At 39.6% G+C, this 27803-nt stretch overlaps 1 protein-coding gene across 1 annotated transcript in view; it reads right to left on the reverse strand.

Moving 5' to 3' along the window:
• ZPLD1 (zona pellucida like domain containing 1) overlaps window positions 1-27803 on the reverse strand; it is a 289906-nt gene that overhangs the window by 241756 nt on the left and 20347 nt on the right. Inside the window, exons 2-3 of the mRNA XM_073804283.1 lie at window positions 10594-10683; window positions 1602-1712 (exon numbers count right to left, since the gene is read on the reverse strand). The gene's annotated coding sequence lies outside the window, so the exon portion shown is untranslated. The remainder of the gene's footprint in view (window positions 1-1601; window positions 1713-10593; window positions 10684-27803) is intronic.

A 27803-nucleotide genomic window follows, 5' to 3' on the forward strand; every position in this document is an offset into this window, starting at 1 on the left:
TGTTGTTGGATTCCGTTTGCTAATTTTTCTTTTTGTCCATATTTCCCAATTATACATCACATGAAATAATTACATAGATCCTAATTTTCTGAGAATTTCTAATTGACAAGAGATCAAACATCCTTGTGTTACCTGAGTTATGGATAACATTCAGTTGTTCTAAGAGAGATTAAACTCAACCAAAGACAAAGTTTAAAGCAAAATTAAACAGATAAAATCATGAAACAAAAGAACCAGTATTAACCATGTGCTTTCTTAGTTATCTGAGTTCCCTTCAGGTCAGATGTTTATAAAAACGTTATCTTTGGAATATGTTTGGTCTTCTATCAGAAAAATGCCCAGAACTTTTATTTCTCTAAATCCTACCATAACCATTGAATGAATCATTGGTGAATAAATGTGGAAAGTGCCGGGCTGTGTAACAGAAGGTGAATGATATAAAACAATTCCTGACCTTGCATTAACTTGAAACCTGTTATAGCCAATGTGTAAATCAAATCAAATAGAAGATGGGAAAGCACTCTGAAAATTATACACAATGCAAATCTAAATAAGAATTATTCTCATAATAGCATTACCTCACCAACATCATTATAGAGGACAGCTCCATCACAAACACACATGCACAATTTGACCAAGGTGATGAAATAAATTAGATGAGGAAATACACAGCAGAAGTTAAAAACTTACAGCAGCTGTGAAAGTAAGACTCAGCTTTGAAATTTCCCACTAACTTTTGGTTTGAGGATTCACTGTCTGTGAGTCAGCTTATCTTTTTTTTTTTTCATCATAATTCTCTGATTTTCTTTCTATCTTAATTCCCAGAATAAATATGGAGCAGCAACCAATAGAAAACGGAAGTCCAGACTGCCAGCAGCACCTTTCTAAATACTGCTGTGCTGTGCAGAGAGCAGTGAAGTGTGTCCAGTCGAAGCACACAGTAAATTATGTGAAACATCCATCCCCCAAGTGTCCTGTGCTGCTGTGTAGGGAAACTCACAGTGCATAGCGAAAGGATCTCTTTGCTCAGGAAGGTTTAAGTAAAGTTCAACACAAAATTTTCTCCCCAGTGGATAATCTTAAATCAAAATCAGGATGCCACAGGCTTGATTCGTGAGCCTATAACACCCTGTGGGTCCTGACACATACAGACACATTCTCAGACTCCCAGCAATCCTTCTTTTGCTCTTTCCTCTAACATCACCTTCCCTTGGGTCATCATCACATCCCAGCAGTTTGTGTAGGAAAAGTAGGATTGCAGGAGAAGTTTTTAAAAGCCCTCCTTATAGAGTACATTTGTTTTAAAATACCTGGATGTTCTCTTGGTTGCTTCTTGGGGAAAAAATTGTTAATATCAGTCTCTAGTCCACAGCCAAAGACTCACTTTCCTGCTGCTCTGTTTTTGTCACACAAAGCTGGAGATGATCTGCAGCACCAAGTACCCTAGAGGGATTGATAGTGACCTTTCATGGCAGTGGCTGCTACAGAAAATGCACCATGTCTCCCCAGTTCAACCCTGTACTGGTCAGCTCAGGCTGCCTTAACAGTATGCCACAGACTGGGGGACTGGGGGCTTAAACCACAGAAATGTATTTTCTCACAGTTCTGGAGTCTGGAAGTCCACAATCAAGCTGCCAACAGGCTTGGTTTCTTGTGAGACTCCTTCACTTGCAGACAACAGCTTCTCACTGTCCTCACATGGCCTTTTCTATCTGTGAGTACATGGAGAGAGAGAGAGACCTCTGTATCTCTTTCTGTTCTTATAAGGATACTAGTCACATTGTATTAGGGCCCCAACCACATGACTCCCTTAATTACCACCTTAAATGTCCTGTCTCCAGATACAGTCATATTAGAGGTTAGGTCTTCAGCATATGAATTTTGTGGGAACGCAATTAAGTCCATAACAAATCTATATTTATTGACAACCTAGTATGAGAAAGATATGGTGCTAGACTCAGAAAATACAAAAGTGAATAAGACACTATCCCTGGCCTCAACAAGTACACAACTCAGTGTGGGGAGATCAACGTGTGTACAACTATATATGCCCCAAGTCAGCTGTGAAAGTGCAGATATTAGACTCTAAGAGAGTGATAAAATGCCATAGAAGAGACCATGAATGAGTTTAAACAAATGGTGTGATATGGTTATGTGTCCTTTAGAATGATCACTCTGGTGACAGTGAGGAAAATGGACTGGGGTATTGAGACTGAAAGCAAAGAGGAAAGTTAGCAGTCTCCTATTAACCTAGAAGATGAAGAAAGAAAACCTGAACTATATCATAGAAATATGAATAAAGGCAAGGAGACTTTAATTTGAGAGACTTTTAAGAAATAAGGTCAAGATAAATGTAAGGCCAGACACTATAAAACTCTTAGAGGAAAACATAGGCAGAACACTCTATGACATAAATCACAGCAAGATCCTTTTTGACCCATCTCCTAGAGAAATGGAAATAAAAACAAAAATAAACAAATGGGACCTCATGAAACTTCAAAGCTTTTGCACAGCAAAGGAAACCATAAACAAGACCAAAAGACAAGCCTCAGAATGGGAGAAAATACTTGCAAATGAAGCAACTGACAAAGGATTAATCTCCAAAATTTATAAGCAGCTCATGAAGCTCAATAACAAAAAACCCAATCCAAAAATGGGCAGAAGACCTAAATAGACATTCCTCCAAAGAAGGGATACAGACTGCCAACAAACACATGAAAGGATGCTCAACCTCATTAATCATTAGAGAAATGCAAATCAAAACTACAATGAGATATCATCTCACACCAGTCAGAATGGCCATCATCAAAAAATCTACAAACAATAAATGCTGGAGAGGGTATGGAGAAAAGGGAACACTCTTGCACTGCTGGTGGGAATGTGAATTGGTACAGCCACTATGGAGAACAGTATGGAGGTTCCTTAAAAAACTACAAATAGAACTACCATATGACCCAGCAATCCCACTACTGGGCATATACCCTGAGAAAACCATAATTCAAAAAGAGTCATGTACCAAAATGTTCATTGCAGCTCTATTTACAATAGCCCGGAGATGGAAACAACCTAAGTGTCCATCATCGGATGAATGGATAAAGAAGATGTGGCACATATATACAATGGAATATTACTCAGCCATAAAAAGAAACGAAATTGAGCTATCTGTAGTGAGGTGGATGGACCTAGAGTCTGTCATACAGAGTGAAGTAAGTCAGAAAGAGAAAGGCAATACCGTATGCTAACACATATATATGGACTTTACAGAAAAAAAAAAAATGTCATGAAGAACCTAGGGGTAAGACAGGAATAAGGACACAGACCTACTAGAGAATGGACTTGAGGATATGGGGAGGGGGAAGGGTAAGCTGTGACGAGCGAGAGAGTGGCATGGACATATATACACTACCAAACATAAGATAGCTAGTGGGAAGCAGCTGCATAGCACAGGGAGATCAGCTCCGTGCTTTGTGACCACCTAGAGGGGTGGGATAGGGAGGGTGGGAGGGAGGGAGACGCAAGAGGGAAGAGATACGGGAACATATGTATATGTAAAACTGATTCACTTTGTTATAAAGCAGAAACTAACACACCATTATAAAGCAATTATACTCCAATAAAGATGTAAAAAAAAAAAGAAATAAGGTCAAGAAAATTTGGGAAAATAAATGATTTCTATCACAAAGGACTTCTGGGGAACATTAATTATTTTTAACTTTTCTTAGTTCACTCAGTTAGCACTTCCACATCTCCTTGATTTATATCTCTGTTAGTACACGTTGCAAAATATCTTTAATGCAATCTAACTTGCTTTCTAATGTATTCTGATCACCTTTCCCAAGTATACTTTAATTTTACAAATTTAAACATGCTAGACAATATCAATGGATATTGAGAGTAAAGACCTATTAATAAATCTCCAACAGCCCTGGCTACTAATATATTCCTTAATATATACTTAGGAATTACATCTCAGCGTTAACCTGTAAACTCTAAATGTATCTTACTCTCAAAGCCAAAATTAAGTGGGCACTCTTTTGTTCTCCTTTCGTGGTCATGATACACCACCATTCTGCTGGGTACCCAGCGCTATGCCTTGGAATCATCATGAACCTCTCCTTCTCCCCCAGATTCTTTTCCCAGTAAGTCACAGAGACCTGCAAGCCTTCCTTTAGATTCTAAAGTTTAAAACGGCTTTATCAGCCATCTTTTCCTTTCTATTTCCAGGTCCAGTCCTCAGCAGCACCCGAACGATTCCAATCCATTCTGCTTGCCACAACTGCATGCCTTCCAAAGACGACTCCATCCAGGCACTCAGATTAGGGCCTCCCCGACTCCTTCAGAGCTAGCACCTTCTCTTACAGGTTGCATCACAGGCCTCTGTAGGTGTCTGCCTCCAACTAGAATATGAGATCATTAAGTAGAAGAGCCATATCTTGTTCAATCAAATCCACACCCTGTGCTTCAGATGCTGTATATATTTTATGTGTGTTGAATTAATTGATTAAGAGATTCCTTGTGCATATGGAGTTTACATTAATGATTGTGTTAAATATAGTGCTGCATGTGAATAAATGCTGCTTCTCCCACTCACATGTAAAGTACTTAACTGCCAGGCCAGGGTGTTCCATTTCTTTATACCTCAGAGAATCTAAGGCAATGCCTTAAACTCAGTAGGTGCCTAGATGATACTTGTGTTTGATGTAGGCAGTATCTCTCCACTCACTGCAGCACAGACTGGACCCAGGTTGCAGCCAAAACACATTTCCCTACTTCCCCTATATTAATAAGTTTCATTCAAGAGATCATTTAAGATGACCATTTCTCAGATCCTCTTCCAAAATCAATGAAGCTAACATGAAAAATTAGCTGGTCCCTGAACCCTATTTGGCTTCCAACTCTGCTTTGTGTGGAAGTAAAGGGTGATAAAGGGAATGTAGTCATTGCAGGAGGTAAGAAACCAATCTTAAACACTGAGTTCTGTAGCCAGAGCCAGCTACTCTTCTTCTGTCTTCCTTGCAATGATGTCTTGCCCAGGTTCCTAAAAAGCTTATGGCATCAACTAGCTGTCAAATGCCAAGTCTCCCGATCACTCTAGAGCCAAGAAGTTAAACTATGGGAGTAACATATAAGCCCTGTCCTCACCCCACTTCCACTCCATTTCTCCAAAATGACGATGTTTTATTTATATAGGTTGCCTTACTCAGAGAGGCACAAACCACAAGCAACAACACTAAAGCAACTCTGATATTTTCTAGGTTGCCTTTGCATTATGGAAAGCCATATTTAACTTGGCACCATTGAAAAGACCAGACTAAGTTTACATGCAGCAAATGAGAACACATGGATGGTTCAGTGTAGTATACATATGGCCTATTCTTAACAATGATGATGTTTATTAGTGTGGTTACTCTGTAGCTGGTTCCATACTAAGTGGTTTATATACTTACTATCCTTTTGTGCACATTCTAACATTTAATCTTTGCAACAATCATACGTGGTCACAATTATTCCTTTTTATGGATGGGAAAAAATGAGGATGAGAGAGGCCTTCTTGTGCCTATGGACACAACGAGTCAGCTGGAGGAGCTGGGATAAACCTAGTTCAGTATGACTCCAAAACTTACCATCTTTCTACCACTTCTGCCTAAGCTTAACTGAAAAATTCAAATGTGAGGCGTAGCCATTCACGTGGCCAGAAGGACTCAAAGTCACAAGATAAACAGGATGCATCTTCCTGGAGCAATTTTGCACAACGACAAATGAAATACACTTCAACATATTAAAACAAACATGAATACATATAAGTCTAATGCAAACTTCGCACACATTTTTAAAATAAAATAGAAGGCACCAAAAATACTGTTGTTTTTGAAACAGAGTCCCACCTGAGGCTATGCCTCAGACTCTACCTGCCTCCCTCCTCTCCCTCCCACTCCCAGGGGTATTTATTTGGCCCTGTGTTTCATTAAAAGGTTCAGATGTGACCCAGACGATGGCCCACATTAGGAGATACATTCTAGGGGCAGAGGCATATGGACAAGTGTTAGTTTCATTTAGGTGGGCTATTTGTGTTCATAAGACTGTAGCCTCCAGGAGAGGACAGAGGATTGGGTACCAAGGCTTCCGTCACCAGGTGGAGTTCAACACGGGACTGAGTGAAAACTTAGGCAAAGTAAAACCAGAGAAAAAACAGTAAGAGAATCCAAAGCTTCAGTTTCCAGATTCAGGATGTTCTGGACAGCAAAAAGAAGAGAAAGAGAAGGAGAGGTGGAGAGAGATGGAGAGAGAGACAGATGGAGAGAGAGAGATGGAGAGAGAAAGGGTGGGGGAGACATAAATGGGAGGAAATGGTGGAGAATGAGCGGGGGGGGGGGGGGGGGGGGCGGAAAAAAGGAAGGAAGTTGCGATACTACTTAGTGCTCAAGTGTCTTACCAATTATGGGTGACCAGCTGACTTTAGTCTTGGTCAATATTCCAGTATCATTGTCATTTGTTGCCTGAACCAGCATCTAAATCCTTTTCCTGTTTGATGAATTCCATACCATATGACTCTTGGTAAGAGGCAGAAACTAATCCCCCTTGAGAAGCTGGAAGTGCCAGTCCCTCCACTATATGACTGCAACTCCGCTGATCAAACGCACCTGCACAGAGGCAGCAGCTATCCCTCCTGCCATGGGAGTTCCTTGGGACTTGGGGCTGCTGTGGGCTGAAAGTGAAGCCCATCAGTAGATCCAGCTGTAAACAGCTGAAAAATGCCCAAATCAGACAAAGGTTGGGACTGCTATTTGAGGATGCCGGAGGAATATAATTTTTGCATAAAATCAAAAGGTCTTACAACAGCCTTAGACCCCAAGCCAATGTTTTCCACTAGTGTTCAAAGGTATGAAATTCATCAATTTTACCTGTGGATCTTACCTAATGATAGATAAGCTTCCCCCTTAGCTTCTACACAACCTCATTAACAACCCAAGGTGATCTTTTTCTGTGCTCCTCTACCTCCATCTAGTGGATGAAGAGTCACCTGCAGCTCTGGTTTTCTTGTAGTCTGGGATCAGGGCAGGCTTTTTCCTGAATCTGTAACTGCACATCTGTTAAGGCTTTTGTGGCTGGAAAACACCCCTACCTCTCATTGGGCAGAGTATCCATTGAGCTATGGAAAAACCAATACCTTGATGTATCTTTAGAAGCTCAGGGCTAGAACTACACATTCTGAACTTGTTCATTTAGCGATGACTGAAAAAACTTGGTTTTGTGTTTACAGTATTTCCTACTGAAAACTCTACCTTTAGAATATTTTGATCTTGCCAGGAATTTCTGCTGTACTGCAGCACACAAAAAATAAAGCACAGAGAACTGACAGGAGAAACAGAAGCTGTTGCTAACAAATGTGCTCTCTGGGATCTAACTTGCATAGAAGTCAAACAGAATGCAGTAACAGAGAATCTAAGAATTTTTGAGCTGAGGAACTCTTAATGACCATCTGATAAAGATGGAAAATAATTCAGAGCAAAGCAAAAACAGGAGATATGACCCAAAGAACTTATTTGGGGCCAGAGTCACCAGTTCAGATTCTATGAGTTGCTCTGTCTCCTTCTCTCCTCTCTCTCAAGGTCATTCCACCTGCCCATCCAGCCCTTTCCTCCTTCCCAAGATTTGTTATGGATTTTTTTATCAGCAAAAAGTTAACCTTTTCCACTGACAAAATCATTAAAACATAGAACCACAGAATATTTGAGCAAAAATATTTTTGCAGATTATCTAGTTTCACTTCTCTCATTCTATGTATAGGATTTAGGTACTTTGAGTAACTTGGCTACAGTCATAAACCAGCTAGTTACAGAGCCAGTGGACAGCAACTCTAATGCAAATAAGCAACACCCTGAAAAAGAAAGGGTCGTCATAGGGTAAAGGCAGCCATATGTAGCAGTGTCCATAGGACTTTAAGATAGGAAATAATGTTTTGACTGGGGGGGGGGGCATGGGGAATCATTGAAAGGAATAATAGAAAGCAACCTTTCTTTTCTCACTTTTTTTTCTGGATGTCTGTTTCTGCCCTGGAGAAATGCCTTCAGGGAGCTGGTGGGTCACAGAAATGTCTGGAACCCTATATATGTGGTGTCCTACAAAGTGGTAGGTATTACCAGTGGGAAACCTACAGACTGCCCATTTGAAGGCATGAAACTTAAAAACTGTGAACCCTATGCTGCCTAAGAAGACTACTCCTGAAGGCCCTACTCAGCTTGGTGACAGCCCGATCACAGCCTGTAATTTATGGCATCACCAAGGGAGATTTCCAGAGTAAGGTTTCCAGAATGACTATCAATGAATCATTTCCAATCGAGGAAACTGAGTTCTACTAAACCTATCCTCATTAGGTCATGTTGAAGAGGAATGATAAAAAGGGGAGGAAAGCAAAACATATAGGGCCAAATACAATAGTACATTTTTTAAGTGCCTCTCCCAGGTAGACCAAGCCCATGGCTGAGTAGAACTGTAAAACAGGACTTCCCTGCTGGTGCAGTGGTTAAGAATCTGCCTGCCAATGCAGGGGACACAGGTTAGATCCCTGGTCCGGGAAGATCCCACATGCCACGGAGCAACTAAGCCTGTGCACCACAACTACTGCGCTCTAGAGCCCATGAGCCACAAGAAGAAAAGCCACTGCAATGAGAAACCCACGCACCGCACCAAAGAGTAGCTCCCGCTCGCTGCAACTAGAGAAAGCCTGCGTGCATAAACGAAGACCCAACGCAGCCAAAAAAAAAAAAAGGAACTGTAAAACCGGGTAGACTTGAATATAATGATCATTCCACTCAGCACACACTTTATGTGCCATCTGGTAGACTTGTGTAATTGATTGCCACAGGACATAATCATTTTAAAAGACAATTAATTTGATTACCAGTAATGAAGTTTTTATCTATGCAAACTAGGAGCCAGGCAGCGAGATGAAGAAAGTAACCAAGTTTGCAAAATCAGAATGCAAGATGCATCATTCAGGAGGTTGGAGAGAGGAGCCCATCTCCTAGAAAACACTGGACTGAGAAACACTGCATTTCGGGTATTTGTGGTGTCCACCTCATCCACCAGATGGTAATCCCACTTCCAGAAACAGATCTTGGACTACACTGAATTCATCTCCTCTTTTATATGCATAATCTGCATTAGAGATTTTATCTATTGATTAAATGAAGGGACAAAAAGGGAATACTGTTGAGCATCTATTGAGTACCAGGCAGCCTCCTAGATACATGTTATCCTTCCTCTATTTTAACCCTCACAACCAATTCTAAAAGGGAGGTTAAGATGATCAGACCAAGATCACACAGCTGGAAAGAGACTGTGGCAGGTGAATAATGGCCCCAAAAGATGTCCATGGCCCAACCCCTAGATCCTGTGAGTGTTATATGGCAAAAGGACTGTTGCAGGTATGATTAAATTAAGGATCTTGAGATGAGAAGAGTATCCTAGGTTATCCAGGTGTCCTCTAAATTCAATCACATGTATCCTTACGAGGGAAATTTGACTACAGAAGGGAAGGTGATATGACCAACCACAGAAGCAGAGACTGGGGTGATGTAGGCAGGGGCCAAGGGAGGCCAGCAACCTCAAGAAGAAGAAGAGGCAAGAAACAGATTCTCCCCTGGAGCTTCCAGAAGGAACCAGCCCTGCTCACACCTTGTTGCCCCTTGAGACTCACTTTGGAATTCTAACCTCCAGAGATATAGAATAAATCTGTGTTGTTTTAAGCCACTCAGCTTGTGGTAATGTGTTACAGCTGCAATAGAAATTAGTACAGAGGTGAGCCGGAATTCTACCCAGGTCTGCTCAAACTCGAAGCCTGCATTCTTTTCACTACTTTACACTGCCTGCCATTTGATTAAAGGCTGGAACTAAGTATGCAAAGATTCATATCTTGTCCCAGTTTTAACATTCCCAAGATCTGGAACTGAATATTGAATCAGATGACCTTATTAAATCATTACAATTATCCCATTTGTTGATTATTGCCATGATGGTTCTAAACAGTAGATTCAAAGAAAAAAATTCAAAGAAATTCACCATTTAAGAATGGCTAAACTGAAGTCAGTAATTTTGACTGAGTTACTCCACATACTTTGAACTAAAATATTCAGATATTGAGCTGAAAGTGCTTTGATGCTTTTGACTCATAGTGTTCAGAAAGCCATTAAGTTTACATATCTCAGTTTATCCTTATCAACATTTAAACATATTCGCATATTGGTTTCTCTTTGATGACAGTGTCATATTTGCATGGAAATCTAAAAACCTGGATTCTATCATTAGTGTCTTTACCATCAATTAGCTCCTCAAGCTTGATCAAATCACCCAACATTTCTGGACCTCAGTCTCCTTACCTGCAGAATGGGGCAGTGGGTAGGAAGTTTGCCAAGCAGATCATCTCTAAGTTTTCTTCCAGTTTTAATATAAAACATGGCAGGATTCCCACAGCAAAGCTTCTGGGTATTGATTTCAAGTGTGCTCATTATTACAAAGTGCCACTAGAGGTCAGGTTAAGCTTGGTAATTCTATCTAATCTGGCCTGTACATTGAGCAAATGCAAAAGCTTACCTTATACTGATGCTTGCCAGCAGGCCTTCATCTAGATCCTTCTGAGCTAATGAATGTTGATCCCAGTATTATAGAGTAAAACAGGGAAATCTGTGAAACCAAAATTGCCTTCATTAGTCTGTAATTTGCAATTGCCTGGTACCAGAATGTTTTTCTTTGCTTGCCTGAATATCCTTAATTGAATGTGTCACCTGAAGCCCTGGGGCTTAGAGCTTGCTCATGTTACTGTACTAATCAATCAGTTGGAAGGAAGTGAGGGTGCAAGACTAAAAAGTTTCCTGTATCCTCTTTATGCATCTAGGTGTAACTGTGTTAAGAATATGTGACTGCCTGTGTATATGGCATTTGACCCATTGCATGTATTCCTAGGGAAGTCTAAAGAGATGAGTGAAAAAGAAAAAAATGAATAAGAGTGAACACATATCCTTGGACAGTTACCTTGTCAAGCTACCAATCAGGACCAGCTCTAGGCACAAGTGTGATATCTGTAAAATTAGATGTTTTGTAGCTATCCTTCCCCTATCCCTTCATTACTGCCACCTTCTCTCTTCTCAACATCCTTAGTCAAACTCTGCTCTCAGGAGAGATCCAAAGAACTCAAATGCGGTAAGATATAAGAATCTGATGATGCAATTTTGCTCTCCTGGGCACACTTGCATTTTGTCAGAGAACAAGGCCTTTTAACGGGTGGAATTCCAAAAGTAGAATTGTAATCATCCAGAAGCATAGTAAACGGGGCGGGGAGCGGGGCGGGGGGAGCAGGGAAGATGACTGACAGCATCTTCAAAATCACCTCATGGAGCTAACACCATAGGCCAATGACAAAGGCTGGCCTTGCCACCCATCAATGCATGCAGCCTGAATGGCTAAGGCATTCTTTTTTTTTTTTAAACGGCACTTATTGAGCATTCTGCATGCGCATGCGAGGTTCTGTGTGAGGATCCAAGGTCAGGTTCCTGCACTTGAGAAACACACTCAGCTGAGTTTCTGATCCCGAGTGCTCTGAGTTTGCTTCCCTAATGTGTGGGATTGCTGCGTGAGGATCTAATGATTTTTCCCTGTACAATGTACCAAGATGCAGCTGGAGCCTCAGCACCATCTGCATTGCAAGGACCTACAGAATGGGGATCAAACTCCTCTTTCCTTTACCTCCTCTATACAGCAATAAATGACGGGGACAGGGTGGGGGGTTCTGAGAGTCACACTTAGGGGATGGATGGACAGGGTCCAGAACTGACCACCAAACTGGGGGCTTCAGAGTATTCATAATTTCCAGATAGCTCTGTGATATGAGGAAAAGGCAAAATTTCCCAGGGGCTATAACTTAATAATACCAGAGGCAAGCAAATCTTAAAGCCTTGGGGACCTCTAAACTCCTAAGGTTCTGATGCACTAACACTCGGGATCACAGCCTTGACAATCCTGTCTCCAGATTCTGCTACATGGAATCACCACCATGGTTATGTTTGCCTTAAAGCTGCCACAAGTGCACAACAAAAATTCTCTTTGACATTTACTGTCTCGGTAAACAGAAAAGCCACCTTATATTTACCTAGTACCTGGTAGTTTATAGAGCAACTCAGAAAATCCCTTCATCTGTCCCATAAGGTGAAATACTCTCACACCTCACAGATTTCTAGAGTTGGTAGATCATCTACACCACCTTTTCCTCACACTTACCCATCTTACAGTGCTGGATGAAATGCCAACACTTACTGACCCCCACCCCTTCCCCCTCCCACCTCCCACCTCCCACCATCCAGCACCATCTTTCATAAGCACCATTTTGCAGATGATGAAATTGAGACTCAAATACGTTAGGTGACTCTCTCAGCAGCAGAAATTATGCAAGTGGAAGAACAGGGTCTCAGACTGGCTGAGGGATTTTTCAATTTTCATTCCATGAAATCTCTCAGTAGCACCCAACATTGTTGACCCCCACTGCTTTCCTGAACACTCTTTCAGGGTTTCCACTGCACTACACCCTGGATTTTTCTACTATCTCTGATCCTTTTTTCTCATTCTCCTTAAGGATAGAGAATTGGCCAGTCTTAGTTTGAGCTCTCTTATCTTACTATATAGCCTCGCCTTGTATTGTCTCTTATCCTCATAGTTTTTGTTTTATTGTTATGGAATGCCTTATTTATTTATTTATTTATTTATTTAACATCTTTATTGGAGTATAATTGCTTTACAATGGTGTGTTAGTTTCTGCTTTATAACAAAGTGAATCAGCTATACACATACATAGATCCACATATCTCTTCCCTCTTGCGTCTCCCTCCTACCCTCCCTATCCCACTACTCTGGGAGGTCACAAAGCAACCAGCTGATCTCCCTGTGCTATGCGGCTGCCTCCCACTAGCTATCTATTTTACATTTGATAGTATATATAAGTCCATGCCACTCTCTCACTTCATCCCAGCTTACACTTCCTCCTCCTGGTATCCTCAAGTCCATTCTCTACGTCTGCATCTTTATTCCTCTCCTGGCCCTAGGTTTTTCAGAACCATTTTTTTTTTTTTTTTTAGATTCCATATGTATGTGCTAGCATACAGTATTTGTTTTTCTATTTCTGACTTACTTCATTCAGTATGACACATTATAGGGCCATCCACCTGACTACAAATAACTCAGTTCTGTTTCTTTTTATGGCTCAGTAATATTCCATTGTATATATGCGCCACATCTTCTTTATCCATTCATCTGTTGATGGACACTTAGGTTGCTTCCATGTCCTGTCCATTGTAAATAGTGCTACAATGAACATTGTGCTACATGACTCTTTTTGAATTATGGTTATCTCAGGGTATATGCCCAGTAGTGAGATGGCAGGGTCGTATGGTAGTTCTATTTTTAGTGTTTTAAGTAACCCCCATACTGTTCTCCATAGTGGCTGTATCAATTTACATTCCCACCAACAGTGCAAGAGGGTTCCCTTTTCTCCACACCCTCTCAAGCATTTATTGTTTGTAGACTTTTTGATGATGGCCATTCTGACTGGTGTGAGGTGATACCTCAATGTAGTTTTGATTTGCATTTCTCTAATGATTAGTGATGTTGAGCATCCTTTCACGTATTTGTTGGCCATCTGTATGTCTTCTTTGGAGAAATGTCTATTTAGGTCTTCTGCCTATTTTTGGATTGGGTTGTTTGTTTTTTTGATATTGAGCTTCATGAGCTGCTTGTAAATTTTGGAGATTAATCCTTTGTGAGTTGCTTCGTTTGCAAATATTTTCTCCCATTCTGAGGGTTGTCTTTTCATCTTGTTTATGGTTTCCTTTGCTGTGCAAAAGCTTTTAAGTTTCATTAGGTCCCATTTGTTTATTTTTGGTTTTATTTGCATCATTCTAGGAGGTGGGTCAAAAAGGATCTTGCTGTGATTTATATCATAGAATGTTCTGCCTATGTTTTCCTCTAAGAGTTTTATAGTGTCCAGCCTTACATTTAGGTCTTTAATCCATCTTGAGTTTATTTTTGTCTATGGTTTTAGGGAGTGTTCTAATTTCATTTTTTTACATGTAGCTGTCTAGTTTTCCAAGCACCACTTATTGAAGAGGCTGTCTTTTCTCCATTGTATATTCTTGCCTCCTTTTCAAAGATAAGGTGACCATATATGTGTGGGTTTATCTCTAGACTTTCTATCCTGTTCCACTGATCTATATTTCTGTTTTTGTCCTGGTACCATACTGTCCAGATTATTGTAGCTTTGTAGCATAGTCTGAAGTCTGGGAGCCTGATTCCTCCAGCTCTGTTTTACTTTCTCCAGATTGCTTTGGCTATTCGGGGTCTTTTGTGTTTCCATACAAATTGAAAAATTTTTTGTTCTAGTTCTCTGAAAAATGCTATTGGTAGTTGGATAGGGATTGAACTGAATCTGTAGATTGCTTTGGGGAGTAGAGTCATTTTCACAATATTGATTCTTCCAATCCAAGAACATGGTATATCTCTGCATCTGTTGGTATCATCTTTAATTTCTTTCATCAGTGTCTTATACTTTTCTGCATACAGGTCTTTTGTCTCCTTAGGTAGGTTTATTCCTAGGTATTTTATTCTTTTTGTTGCAATTGTAAATGTGAATGTTGCCTTAATTTCTCTTTCAGATTTTTCATCGTTAGTGTATAGGAATGCAAGAGACTTCTGTTCATTAATTTTGTATCCTGCTACTTTACCAAATTCATTGATTAGCTCTAGTAGTTTTCTGGTAGCATCTTTAGGATTCTCTATATCTAGTATCATGTCTTCTGCAAACAGTGACAGCTTTACTTCTTCTTTTCCGATTTGGATTCCTTTTATTCTTTTTCTTCTCTGATTGCTGTGGCTAGGACTTCCAAAACTATGTTGAATAATAGTGGTGAGAGTGGACAACATGTCTTGTTCCTGATCTTAGAGGAAATGGTTTCAGTTTTCCACCACTGAGCACGATGTTGGCTGTGGGTTTGTCATATATAGCCTTTATTATGTTGAGGTAAGTTCCCTCTATGCCTACTGTCTGGAGGATTTTTATCATAAATGGGTGTTGAATTTTCTTGAAAGCTTTTTCTGCATCTATTGAGATGATCATATGGTTTTTCTCCTTCAATTTGTTTGTATGGTTTATCACATTAATTGATTTAAGTATATTGAACAATCCTTGCATTCCTGGGATAAACTCCATTTGATCATGGTGTATGATCCTTTTAATGTGCTGTTGGATTCTGTTTGCTAGTATTTTGTTGAGGACTTTTTCATCTATGTTCATCAGTGATACTGGCCCGTAGTTTTCTTTCTTTGTGACATCTTTGTCTGGTTTTGGTATCAGGGTGATGGTGGCCTCGTAGAATGAGTTTGGGAGTGTTCCTCCCTCTGTTATATTTTGGAAGAGTTTGAGAAGGATAGGTGTTAGCTGTTCTCTAAATGTTTGATAGAATTCGCCTGTGAAGCCACCTGGTCCTGGGCTTTTTTTGTAGGAAGGTTTTTAATCACAGTCTCAATTTCAGTGCTTGTGATTGGTCTGTTCATATTTTCTATTTCTTCCTGGTTCAGGCTTGGAAGGTTGTGCTTTTCTAAGAATTTGTCCATTTCTTCCAGGTTGTCCATTTTATTGGCATAGAGTTGCTTGTAGTAATCCCTCATGATCGTTTGTATTTCTGCAGTGTCAATTGTTACTTCTCCTTTTTCATTTCTAATTCTATTGATTGAGCCTTCTCCCTTTTTCCTTGATGAGTCTGGCTAGTGGTTTATCAACTTTGTTTATCTTCTCAAAGAACCAGCCTTTAGTTTTATTGATCTTTGCTACTGTTCCCATCATTTCTTTTTCATTTATTTCTGATCTGAGCTTTATGATTTCTTTCCTTCTGCTAACTTTGCTGATTTTTTGTTCTTCTTTCTCTAACTGCTTTAGGTGTAAGTTTAGGTTGCTTATTTGAGATATTTCTTGTTTCTTGAGGTAGTATTATATTGCTCTAAACTTCCCTCTTAGAACTGCTTTTGCTGCATCCCATAGGTTTTGGGTTGTCATGTTTTCATTGTCATTTGTTTCTAGGTATTTTTTGATTTCCTCTTTGATTTCTTCAGTGATCTCTTTGTTATTAAGTAGTGTATTGTTTATTCTCCACATGTTTGTATCTTTTACAGATTTTTTCCTTAATTGATATCTAGTCTCATAGCACTGTGGTCAGAAAAGATACTTGATATGGTTTCAATTTTCTTAAATTTACCAAGGTTTGATTTGTGACCCAAGATATGATCTATCCTGGAGAATGTTCCATGAGCACCTGAGAAGAAAGTGTATTCTGTTGTCTGTGGATGGAATGTCCTATAAATATCAATTAAGTCCATCTTGTTTAATGTATCATTTAAGCTTGTGTTTCCTTATTTATTTTCATTTTGGATGATCTGTCCATTGCTGAAAGTGGGTTGTTAAAGTCCCCTACTATGATTGTGTTACTGTTAATTCCCCCTTCTATGGCTGTTAGCATTTGCCTTATGTATTGTGGTGCTCCTATGTTGGGTGCATAAATATTTACAATTGTTATATCTTCTTGGTTTGACCCCTTGATCATTATGTAGTGTCCTTCTCTGTCTCTTGTAATAGGCTTTATCTTAAAGTTTATTTTGTCTGATATGAGTATTGCTACTCCAGCTTTCTTTTGATTTCCATTTGCATGGAATATCTTTTTCCATGCCCTCACTTTCAGTCTGTATGTGTCCCTAGGGATGCAGTGGGTCTCTTGCAGACAGCATATATACGGCTGTGGTTTTTGTATCCATTCAGCCAGTCTATGCCTTTTGGTTGGAGCATTTAATTCATTTACATTTAAGGTAATTATCAATTTGTATGTTCCTATTACCATTTTCTTAATTGTTTTGGGTTTGTTATTGTAGGTGTTTTCCTTCTCTTGTGGTTCCTGTCTAGAGAAGTTATTTTAGCATTGGTTGTAAAGCTGGTTTGGTGGTGCTGAATTCTCTTAGCTTTTGCTTGTCTGTAAAGATTTTAATTTCTCCATCGAATCTGAATGAGATCCTTGCTGGGTTGAGTAATCTTCTCTAATTTTTTTTTTTTTTTTGCGGTATGTGGCCCTCTTACTGTTGTGGCCTCTCCAATTGCGTAGCACAGGCTCCGGACACGCAGGCTCAGCGGCCATGGTTCACGGGCCTAGCCGCTCTGTGGCATGTGGGATCTTCCCGGACCAGGGCACGAACCTGTGTCCTCTGCCTCAGCAGGCAGACTCTCAATCACTGCGCCACCAGGGAAGCCCTGGCTTTAGTCATCTTGATTGTAGGTTTTTCCCTTTCATCATTTTAAATATGTCCTACCACTCCCTTCTAGCTTGCAGAGTTTCTGCTGAAAGATCAGCTGTTAACTTTATGGGGATTCCCTTGTATGCTATTTGTTGCTTTTCCCTTGCTGCTTTTAATATTTTTCTTTGTATTTAATTTTTGGTAGTTTGATTAGTGTGTGTCTTGGCATATTTCTCCTTGGATTTATCCTGTATAGGACTCTCTGCACTTCCTGGACTTGATTGACTACTTCCTTTCCCATATTAGGGGAGTTTTTAACTATAAACTCTTCAAATACTTTCTCAGTCCTTTTCTTTTTCTCTTCTTCTGGGACCCATATAATTTGAATGTTGGTACATTTAATGTTGTCCCAGAAGTCTCTGAGACTGTCCTCAATTCTTTTCATTCTTTTTTCTTTATTCTGTTCTGCATTTGTTATTTCCACTATTTTATCTTCCAGGTCACTTACCTGTTCCTCTGCCTCAGTTATTCTGCTATTCATTCCTTCTAGAGAAGTTTTAATTTCATTTATTGTGGTGTTCATCATTGTTTGTTTGCTCTTTAGCTCTTCTAGGTGCTTGTTAAACGTTTCTTGTATTTTCTCCATTCTATTTCCAAGATTTTGGATCATCTTTACTATCATTACTCTCAATTCTTTTTCAGGTAGACTGCCTAGTGCCTCTCCATTTGTTTGTCTGGTGGGTTTTTACCTTGCTCCTTTCTCTGCTGTGTGTTTCTCTGTCTTCACATTTTGCTTAACTTACTATATTTGGGGTCTCCTTTTCACAGTCTGCACGTTCGTAGTTCCCTTTGTTTTTGGTGTCTGCCCCCAGTGGCTAAGGTTGGTTCAGTGGGTTTTGTAGGCTTCCTGGTGGAGGGGACTGGTGCCTGTGTTCTTGTGGATGAGGCTGGATCTTGTCTTTCTGGGCAGGTCCACATCTGGTGGTGTGTTTTGGGGTGACTGTGGACTTATTATGATTTTAGGCAGCCTCGCTCCTAATGGGTGTGGTTGTGTTCCTGTCTTGCTAGTTGTTTGGCATAGGGTGTCCAGCAATGTAGCTTGCTGGTTGTCTCAAACTTTCCTCTTGTACATGGACTAGGACCAGAAAAAAGATTTATTATACAAGGTTATTATTATTTCTGTGAATACGTTATGATTAGAGAGGATTAGACTACCTCGGCAGATCTCCTGGATGACTAGTCTCTTATGCAATCCTCTGGTAATGGAATTTTCCCTGAACCTTTGACAAAGTGGTTTGTGAAGCAAATAAATAATATAAAAAGAGCCTTCTCAAAAGAGAAGAATTTAGGAGAAGCATTGTATTAAATCAATTAGTAGTGTCAATTAAGAATTATTCCTACCTAATTATTTAGATACAAGATTCTCTAGCACAGTGGCTTTCTAACTTTTAGATGAGGACTCACAGTAAGAAATGCATTTTTCATCCTATCTCAATACACACATGAATATGCAATTGAAAAGGATTTCACAAAACAATTTTTGTCCTGGTCATATAGAACAAAGTGGAACACATCTATTTTATCCCATTTTTTAAAATTCTAGTCACACCTTCCTCAACTTTCCACTAATGAGTCTACCCCTGCAGTCTGAAACACACGACTCTAGCACTGACAGCCCTGCTCAGCAAGCCCTGACCACAGCATTATTCTACATATCTGAAATAACACAACTGCATTTCTCCTTCTTTAATATGATTATTATTATTCCATACTTTTAAAAATTCCAGACATGTTGTCCCTCCAGATAAGAATGAATTTGCAAAATTTCTGTTCTTAAAAGTTCTGATGGGGAACTCAGAGTCAGGGATTTGGTGCTTGGGGGACAGAGGGTATATACACAGGTGAGTGAGGAAGCTGCACACAGAGGACAGGAAGGGAATACAAATGGGCTAAGCTTCTTGGTTCTGAGTGGGTATCACAACAGCATGACCAAAATAATAAGAAGTAGATGATAACAGACACATACAGCACTTACCAAGTACCAGGCACTGTTGTAAGCACTTTACACACATCACCATTCATTCCCCAAATTCCTCTAACTCTTCCACACCCACTTAGTAAGAAGTCTAACTGGGATTTGAACTGGGGTTCTCAGCTCTAGGAATCATGGTCTGTCTACCTCCAGATCTTTTCTGAAGTCCTCCGTTTTTAAATACAATAAGTCCCCTACATATGAACCTTCAAGTCACAAACTTTCAAAGAAGCGAACATGCGTTCACATGTCGAGTCATGTAAGTTAGTTCACATGTCTGGCGTACACCGCCATGTGCATGCATCCTCTTCAAGTGGTTGTGACTTTGTGTACAGTACTGTATAAAGTACTGTATAGAGAACAGTATCTTTATTTCAAGCTCAGAATGTCCAGACGCAAGCGTAAAAGCAGTGGTGATATAGCTGGTACTGCTAAGAAGCACCAAGCAATAACAATAGAAACAAAAGTGAAAATAATTTCTTTATTTTTTGTGTTTATTAGTTTTTTATGTATTATTTTTGTGAAAAGTATTATAAACCTATTACAGTACAGTACTATATAGCTGACTGTTTTAGTTGGGTACCTAGGCTAACTTTGTTGGACTTACGAAACAAAACGGTCTTATAAACGTACTCTCGGAATGGAACTCATTCATATGTAGGGGGCTTACTGTAATAACAAATAATTTTTTTTACTTATATGCAAGTCATACAAAAGTTGCCAATGGATTAAATGTGGCTCCTGAGCTGGCAGTTGTACGCTCTGCCTTAGAGAAACAGATGAGAGCCCACTGTGGAGGGCACTGACCTGGGAGTCAGAGGATGGGGCTCATTCCTGCTTCTGCCTTGCTGTGGACTTTGGGTAAATCTTGTTACCTGGGAACAAGGTAACAAGATTTCAGCATCTTAAAAATGAGAGTCAGGAAGCAGATGTTCTCTAAGGACCTGCTGCTTCCAACATACTATGAATCTAAGGCACTCAAGAGAAAAGGAGGCCCAAATCAAGAGAGAACATCGAAAATAAAAAGAAGATGTCTTTAAACAAAGTGCAAAGGAGGTTAAAAACAGGTGAGAAGAGATAAAATGGGGGAAAGAGGAGTGAAGAAATAGGAGACCCACAATGAGAAAATGTTCATGGATGTTGAGATTGGGCTAGTGAGTTCTTCTAGGATCCTATTAAAGATAGTAAAATGTTGCAGATAAGATTATAGTTGAAGAATATTTACATGATTTTTTTTCTTTAAAATAAGGATGGGGAAAAAAGACAACAAAGCCAAAGAGACATTAAAGATAACAGCATGAGTGTAGAGCAGGAAATGTCTAACATTATCTTCACCAGTTAACTGAGACATTGGCCCAGGGTATGGATTTGGAGATGGAGGTTGCAGGGAGTGCAACAAGAAGCCACAAAAAGATCTCAGAAAAGTGGTATGCCTTACTGGCTCAGAATCAGGGTCTAAAGATACATCTCATGGCCAGAATAACTCCTGTCACTGAGCCATCTGTTCTAAATCACTGCATTTTTCCTCACAAATTCTTCTGGCAAGATGGAGATGAAATTCTGTGCTGAACAACAGCCATGGAATGCCCAGAACTGAATTAATCCTGAAAATTAATTGCTTTTTGAAATTCATCTGTCTTGAAAGGTTTTGAAGAGAGCCTCCTAGAAACTGCGAGTTATGAAAATAAATAAAGGAAACATTTAAAATAGAGTAATAAAGGAGGGGCTTTCACTAAAACCCAGACCCCTGAGAAGGAAGGGGTCCAAAGGAAGAATTTCTCCTTCCCCACCAACAGCTCAGCCATTGAGAAGCAGTTACCACTTCGGCTTCCTTGAAACAATTCCTCCCAACTTCCTCTTTTCCTCTATAAAAGTAAGCCCCACTCCTCTATTCTTTGGACTTGCCTATGTTGACCATAATTTGCTTGTCCTGAATTGCTTTCCTGCATAAATTTGTTTTGCTGGTAAATAACTCTTTTTTTTTAAGGTCAAAAGAACTAAGTAGATGGTCCCTGGACATTCCTCACTGCCCAGGGAAGTCTATCCCACCTCCTTCTGGGAATGGAGCAACCTTGAAACATGTCTTTAAAACCTTGACTGGACATGAATTTCCTGTGAAAAGTAGTACCCTTGATTTGTACATAAATTAGGCCAGTTTTCCTTTTAATTGTGGCTCTTATTTAAGACATAGGCAGAAAACACTTTGACATAAATTGTAGCAATATCTTTTTGAATCTATCTTCTAAGGAAAAAGAAATAAATGCAAAATAACCAAATAGAACCTAATTAAACTTAAAAGTTTTGCACAGCAAAAGAAAACCATTGACAAAATGAAAAGACAACCTACTGAATGGGAGAAAATATTTGCAAATGATAGGACAAATAAGGGGCTAATACCCAAAATATATAAACAACTCATACAACTCAATATCAAAAAACAAAGAACCCAATTTAAAAATGGGCAGAAGACCTGAATAGACATTTTTCCAAAGAAGATATACAAATGGCAACAGGCCCATGAAAAAATACTCAATATCTCTAACCATCAGAGAAATGCAAATTGCTTTGTAATAACTTTAAATAGAGTATAACCTATAAAAATATTGAATCACTATGTTGTACGTCTGAAACTAACTTAATATTGTATATCAACTGTACATCAATTGAAAAATAAAATAAAAATAAAATGGTGGGACTTTGTGGAAATTCTATTCTGATAGCTTCTGTTTTATTATTGATGCAAGAAACAAAGTCTTCAGCTAAGAGGGAGGATGGGGAGACAGTAGTCACATGTTCAAGACTAATTCTGATCTGCCAAGAAGCAGACATCAAGATGGAAGTAAATGTGCAAGAGATTTATAGGAGATTTATGGGGAATAATAATGGGAGAGAAAGCTAAAGACAGTGGGAGAGCCTTCAAAATGCAATGCAGAAAGAACAGAAAAGGGAGGTTTGGGTAGGAAGAGCCTTAGACCGCAACAATGAATTGTCCCCAGGTAAAGATTCTCAAGAACCCCATCACTGATTTGGCTGGGGAGCCCAGAGGAGGAGGCAATGGTACCAGAGTCCAGGAGCTGGACCACCCGGCAGGAACTGGAATAAGTGGGAACTGGCACCACAGAAGAAAGTCATCCAGAAGGAGTCAGAGCCAAAGAGAAGCTGTAGCCACTGCTGGAACCTGAAGGGGAGAGGATGGAAAGGGTGCCCTGGCCTCTCCTTTCCTGTCACCGTTTAATGTCCCATCAATGCTTTCTATTGGCTGAACCTAGATGGCAGCCAGTTAACAAGGGAGCTTTTGAGGAGCTCTGCCCTCTGTAATACAGAGCACAGGAGGAGTAGGACATGGACCTGAAAACGTATGGGCACAAGAATTCAAATAGCTGATGCCTTAAAAAATTTGCTATGACGTCCCATGAGTTCCAAAAGGTCCAATGGGAGTTCAGGAGTTGGGGAAGAATTGGGCATGGTACAATATTGGGAATTGGAAAAATTATATGAGAATTTAAGTGTGGTAGATAAAAGGGGACCTGGGAGTCTGGTGCTTTCTATAGAAACAGACACAAACAGGAATTTAAAAAATAATGAGATTATTTGGAGGCTGGTAGGCCCCAAACAGACAGTATTAGTGAGGTGTGGGTCCTGGGTTTTACTATTTGTTGGCATCAATGTTGGAAAAGGCCTAAGCATGTACATAAGCCAAGGGGAAAGAGGCTATGGAAAGTAACAGAGATGGATAATGCAAAATGAAAAATGGAAAGGAAAGGATAGGAAAGGAAAGGAGAAGGAAGAAGGAGAGAGGGAAGGGGAGGGAAGGGAAGGGAAAGGAAGAGGGAGAGAGAGAGAGAGAAAGAAAGAAAGAAATAAAGAGAGAGAGAGAAAGAAAGAAAGGGAGAAAGAAAGTCACAGAGAAAGACAAATACACTATGTTATCACTTATATGTGGAATAGAAAAAAATAGAACAAATCAGTGAATATAACAAAACAGAAACAGATTCACAGATGTAAAGAACAAACTAGTGGTTACCAGTAGGGAGAAGATGGGAGGCAAGGGGCAAGATAGGGGTAGAGGATTAAGAGGTATGAACTACTGTGTACAAAGTAAATAAGCTACAAGTATATATTGTACAGTACAGAGAATACAACCAATATTTTCTAATAACTAAAAACGGAGTATAATCTATAAAAATTTTGAACCACTATGTTGTACACCTAAAACTAATGTAGTACAGTATTGTAAATCAACATACCTCAATTTAAAAAAAAAAAAGAAAAAAAAGAATTTAAAAAATTTTGTAACTATGTATGATGACAGATGTTAGCTTATTGTGGTGATCATTTTGCAATATATACAAATATCAAATTATTATGTTGTACACCTAAAACTGATATAATATTATATGTCAATTATATCTCAATAAAAAAATAAAAGAGAAATAAATAGAAAGGATAGCTAATAAACTGTGGTATATATGTATCTTAGTCTACAAATCCTGATGTGTAAGGAACACAGATTAATTTTTTTTAGAATCCAATCTCTTTCTTGGTTCCCCAGTTCATTGGGGTAGTGGAAATGTAATCTAATTTTCCCTGAGTTTTGTTTTCACCTAAATTCTAGAATCTTACCTAGTGCTAGATATACATGTATGTGTACATGGTTGATGTATACATGTGATGCTGGTGTGTGTGTGTCTATGTGTCTATGTGTCTGTGTGTGTCTGCAGTAGGGGTGGGGAATTGAAGGAGCACTTGCACTTGAACCTCAAAGGCATCTCCTCACACTGGTGTCTGCTGACTGGTCCATTATCACATCTCGTCCTTGGTGCCTGGTCCATCTGCTGGGGTTTCTACCTGCATCATCCCTTTAGAAACGCCTTCTGCACCATTCTTGAATACAAAGGCATCACCTCCTACTACCCTCACCACAATTCACAATAGTGTGAGACACTCTATGAGGCTTCCCAAGTCCCATCTGGCTAGAATGGGACCAGGGAGCCATGTTCTCTAATGTCTCACTACCTACCCAGAGCTCTAAAAGGAAGTGAGTTAGAAGCCCTTTCTGCTCTCAGATCACACAAGCTTTCCGGAGCTGTTGCCAAAGCCCTAGACTTGACCCGGAGCAAGACGCAGGACACAGGACTTTCCTCAGAAATGCCCCAGTCTTTCCTGCCTTTCCTCATCCATCTCTATTCTGACAGCACAAGGAATCCTTGCTGGTGAGGGAGGCAAACAATGAGAAGTTACATTCCTTACTCTTCAAGCCTCCTCTGTCTAGGTCTCTCTCTTCTTCTAAGCCCAAAGAGGAAAAAAAATCTCAAAGCTTTCTCCCTCTCCTGAGACAGTGAATATGGGCTTGTTATTTTTATGGATGCAAGGAAGAGACAAAGATGGAAAAGTACCTACCGAGGGAAAAACAATAACCACACTGGTTAATATTTCAAAAACATCACACCCCACAGAATCAAGTTCTGAGAGAAGGTGGCAGACTGAGCTCAAAATTATGGAGAGGAGAAAGGCTGGGAGTAAAGGAACATTTTGAGATGGAGATTACAATTCAACCAAATGGCTGTATGTTCTATGAATGTTTCCCTGGAATGGATCTTCTCAATCCGGAAAGAGACGAGGTATACTCTGGGAGTAAAATGAAGTAGATTTGGAGAAAGCTTACAAAAAAGAAATCAGCTGTGCTAGCCCTGTGCACCATTATCACATGAATTTCTCACAACAAATGGTAAGGTTGGCATAATAATTCTCTTTCACAAATAAGGAAACTAAGGCAAAGAAAGGTTTGGAATTTGTCTAAAGTCACACAGACCAGTAGGGGTGCTGTGAAGGCTTCAGGTGAGTGGAAAGATTTAGTCCCCCAAATTTATGGCTTGCTTCTTTTCTCATAACTGGGCTTAAAAATAAAAATTGTCTTCAAGTATGTAAAACTCTTTAAGTCATAATAAAATGTTTTTCTGTCATTGACAATAGCTGTTATCTGACTTGAGAAAATGAAAGCAGGACATGACTCAGCATGAAAAAGTAGGAAGTGATTTTGCGGGAACATGTTTCCTATAGTAACCATAGCAGACTCCAATTTTGCTGGGGCTTCAATAGGCTAGTTAGTCAAGCTTCCTTAGAAACATCTATGTCTCCATCACATAACTCCCAAATATAGTACCCTTGTCCCAGCCCTTCAAGCAGCTGGCATGAGCACATATTTCTGCCGGGATTTGTGTCCCAGGGGTCAAGCTGGATGGGTAGAGATGGAGTATGTTACAAAACAGCCTGCAGCAGGAAGCACCAGGGCTGTATAATTGCTCAGTCTTTGGAGAGCACCGAAAATCAGGCACAGGAAACAGAGTTCAGCCCTGCAGTTTAATGCAGATTGAAAACTGGGAGCAAGGTCTGAAAGTCAGAAGCTGGGAGAAGCAGCACAGAATCAAAAATAATAGTGAAATACAGATGGCCAATAAGCACACGAAAAGATGTTCAACTTTGCTAATCATTAGAGAAATACAAATCAAAATTACAATGATGTATCACCTCACATCAGTCAGAATGTCCATCATTAAAAAGTCTGCAAATAAATGCTGGAGAGGGTGTGGAGAAAAGGGAGCCCTTCTACACTGTTGGTGAGAATGTAAATTGGTGCAGCCACTATGGAAAGATGGATGTTGTGTATGTACATATACGCACACAGTGGACTACTACTCAGTCATAAAAAAGAATGAAATAATGCAGCAATATGGATGGACCTAGAGATTATCATACTAAGTGAAGTAAGTCAGACGGAGAAAAACAAATATCATATGATACCACTTACATGGGGAATCTAAAAAAGTGATATAAATGAACTTACTTACAAAACAGAAATAAACTCACAGACATAGAAAAAAAAACTTACGGTTATCACAGGGGCTAGCAGGGGAGGGGGGGAGGAGAGAAATTAGGAGTTTGGGATTGGCAGATGCAAGCTATTATGTATAAAATAGATAAACAACACATCCTACTGTATACTACAGGGAACTATATTCAATATCTTGTAATAAACTATAACGGAAAAGCATAAAAACAAATAAATAAATAGAATGAGAAGCAAATGAGAAAAAAAAAGGATAGGGGGAAGCTTGGAGTTCCATTCTTTATAAAAAATCAACAACTGGTTATACAAAAGAAATTATTGTGTTTTAAAGACCATCACCAATGTAAAAGTGTCTTAAATCTCTTTTCATTTCTTTAATACACATGGGTCACACTAGGCACATGATTTTGTAATCTGATTTTTCTTTTAATATATGAACATGCCCTTTTATTCTTCAACCAACAGCAGTTTAGTTTTGCCACCACTGATCCATTGCCTGCCCTGACCAGGGAAACCAGTGATATAATAATTGCTAGATTTAATGGGCATCTCCAGTCCTGTCTCACTTGACTTATCTTCCTTGACCACTCCTTCCATAATCAAAAATGCCTCCTTTGACTTCCCCAACATTCTTCTATCCTGGTTTTCCATTTATCTCTGGCTTCTCCCTCTGATCCCCTTCATGGACATTTTCTTCTGATAATCCTTGAATATAGAAGACAGATATCCTGGAAAATTTGCTGCTCCTCTCATCTTAAATACTCTTCTTGGGCATTCTCTGTGACTGACCATCTCTGCCTGTTGATACACAGAAATTCAAATCTTCTGCTTTGTCCCTCTCCTGAACTCTAGACCCTTAGCTATAATTCAAACCAGATTTCCCACTGACTTGTTAAACTCAACATTCCCAAAGCAGAATTTCTCTCTTACTCTCTCACAAATATGAAGATATCTCCCTTAAAGCTAGGAGAGAGAAAACCCTCCCAGCACCATCTTGCCTCTTTACTTTAATAATATTAATAAACACACAGCTAACATTATTGAACTCAAATACTATGTAAAGAGCTTTATTGACATTATCTCATTGAATCCTCACAATGCACTTTACAACAAGAACAGGGAAGCTTAGGAAAGTAGACACTTGCTCAAAGACACACAGAAAGTAAGTGCAGGGCTAACAGCCTTAGCAGTTTGTCTCCAGACCTCCTAGCATGTGCTCTTAGCTTCACACTTTTATGAAAAGACTCAATAAGTCTGGACTTTTGCAAAGAAATTTTTACTGAGAAACCATGAGAAAAGAAAACAAAATTCAAAATGTAAAAATAGATTAAGTTACAAATCATATATTGTTTGTTCAAATGTAATAGTGTCTACCCACTTCAAACTAGCCAGCTCAGCTCGGCACCCAGCCCCGGTTCCTTCTCCTTACCACAATCCTCTCTTTTGGCTGCTAGACCAAATCAAGAATTCTCTTTGCCCAAGGAAAGACCTAGGCAAAGAGTTCAGATTTTTCCAGTTGGTTCTTTGAAAAGATCAACAAAATTGATAAAGCTTTAGCCAGACTCATCAAGAAAAAAAGGGAGAGGGCTCAACAGACACCACAGTTAT

This window comes from Tursiops truncatus, chromosome 4 (genome assembly GCF_011762595.2).
Source record: "Tursiops truncatus isolate mTurTru1 chromosome 4, mTurTru1.mat.Y, whole genome shotgun sequence".
NCBI classification, from domain to species: Eukaryota; Metazoa; Chordata; class Mammalia; order Artiodactyla; family Delphinidae; genus Tursiops; species Tursiops truncatus.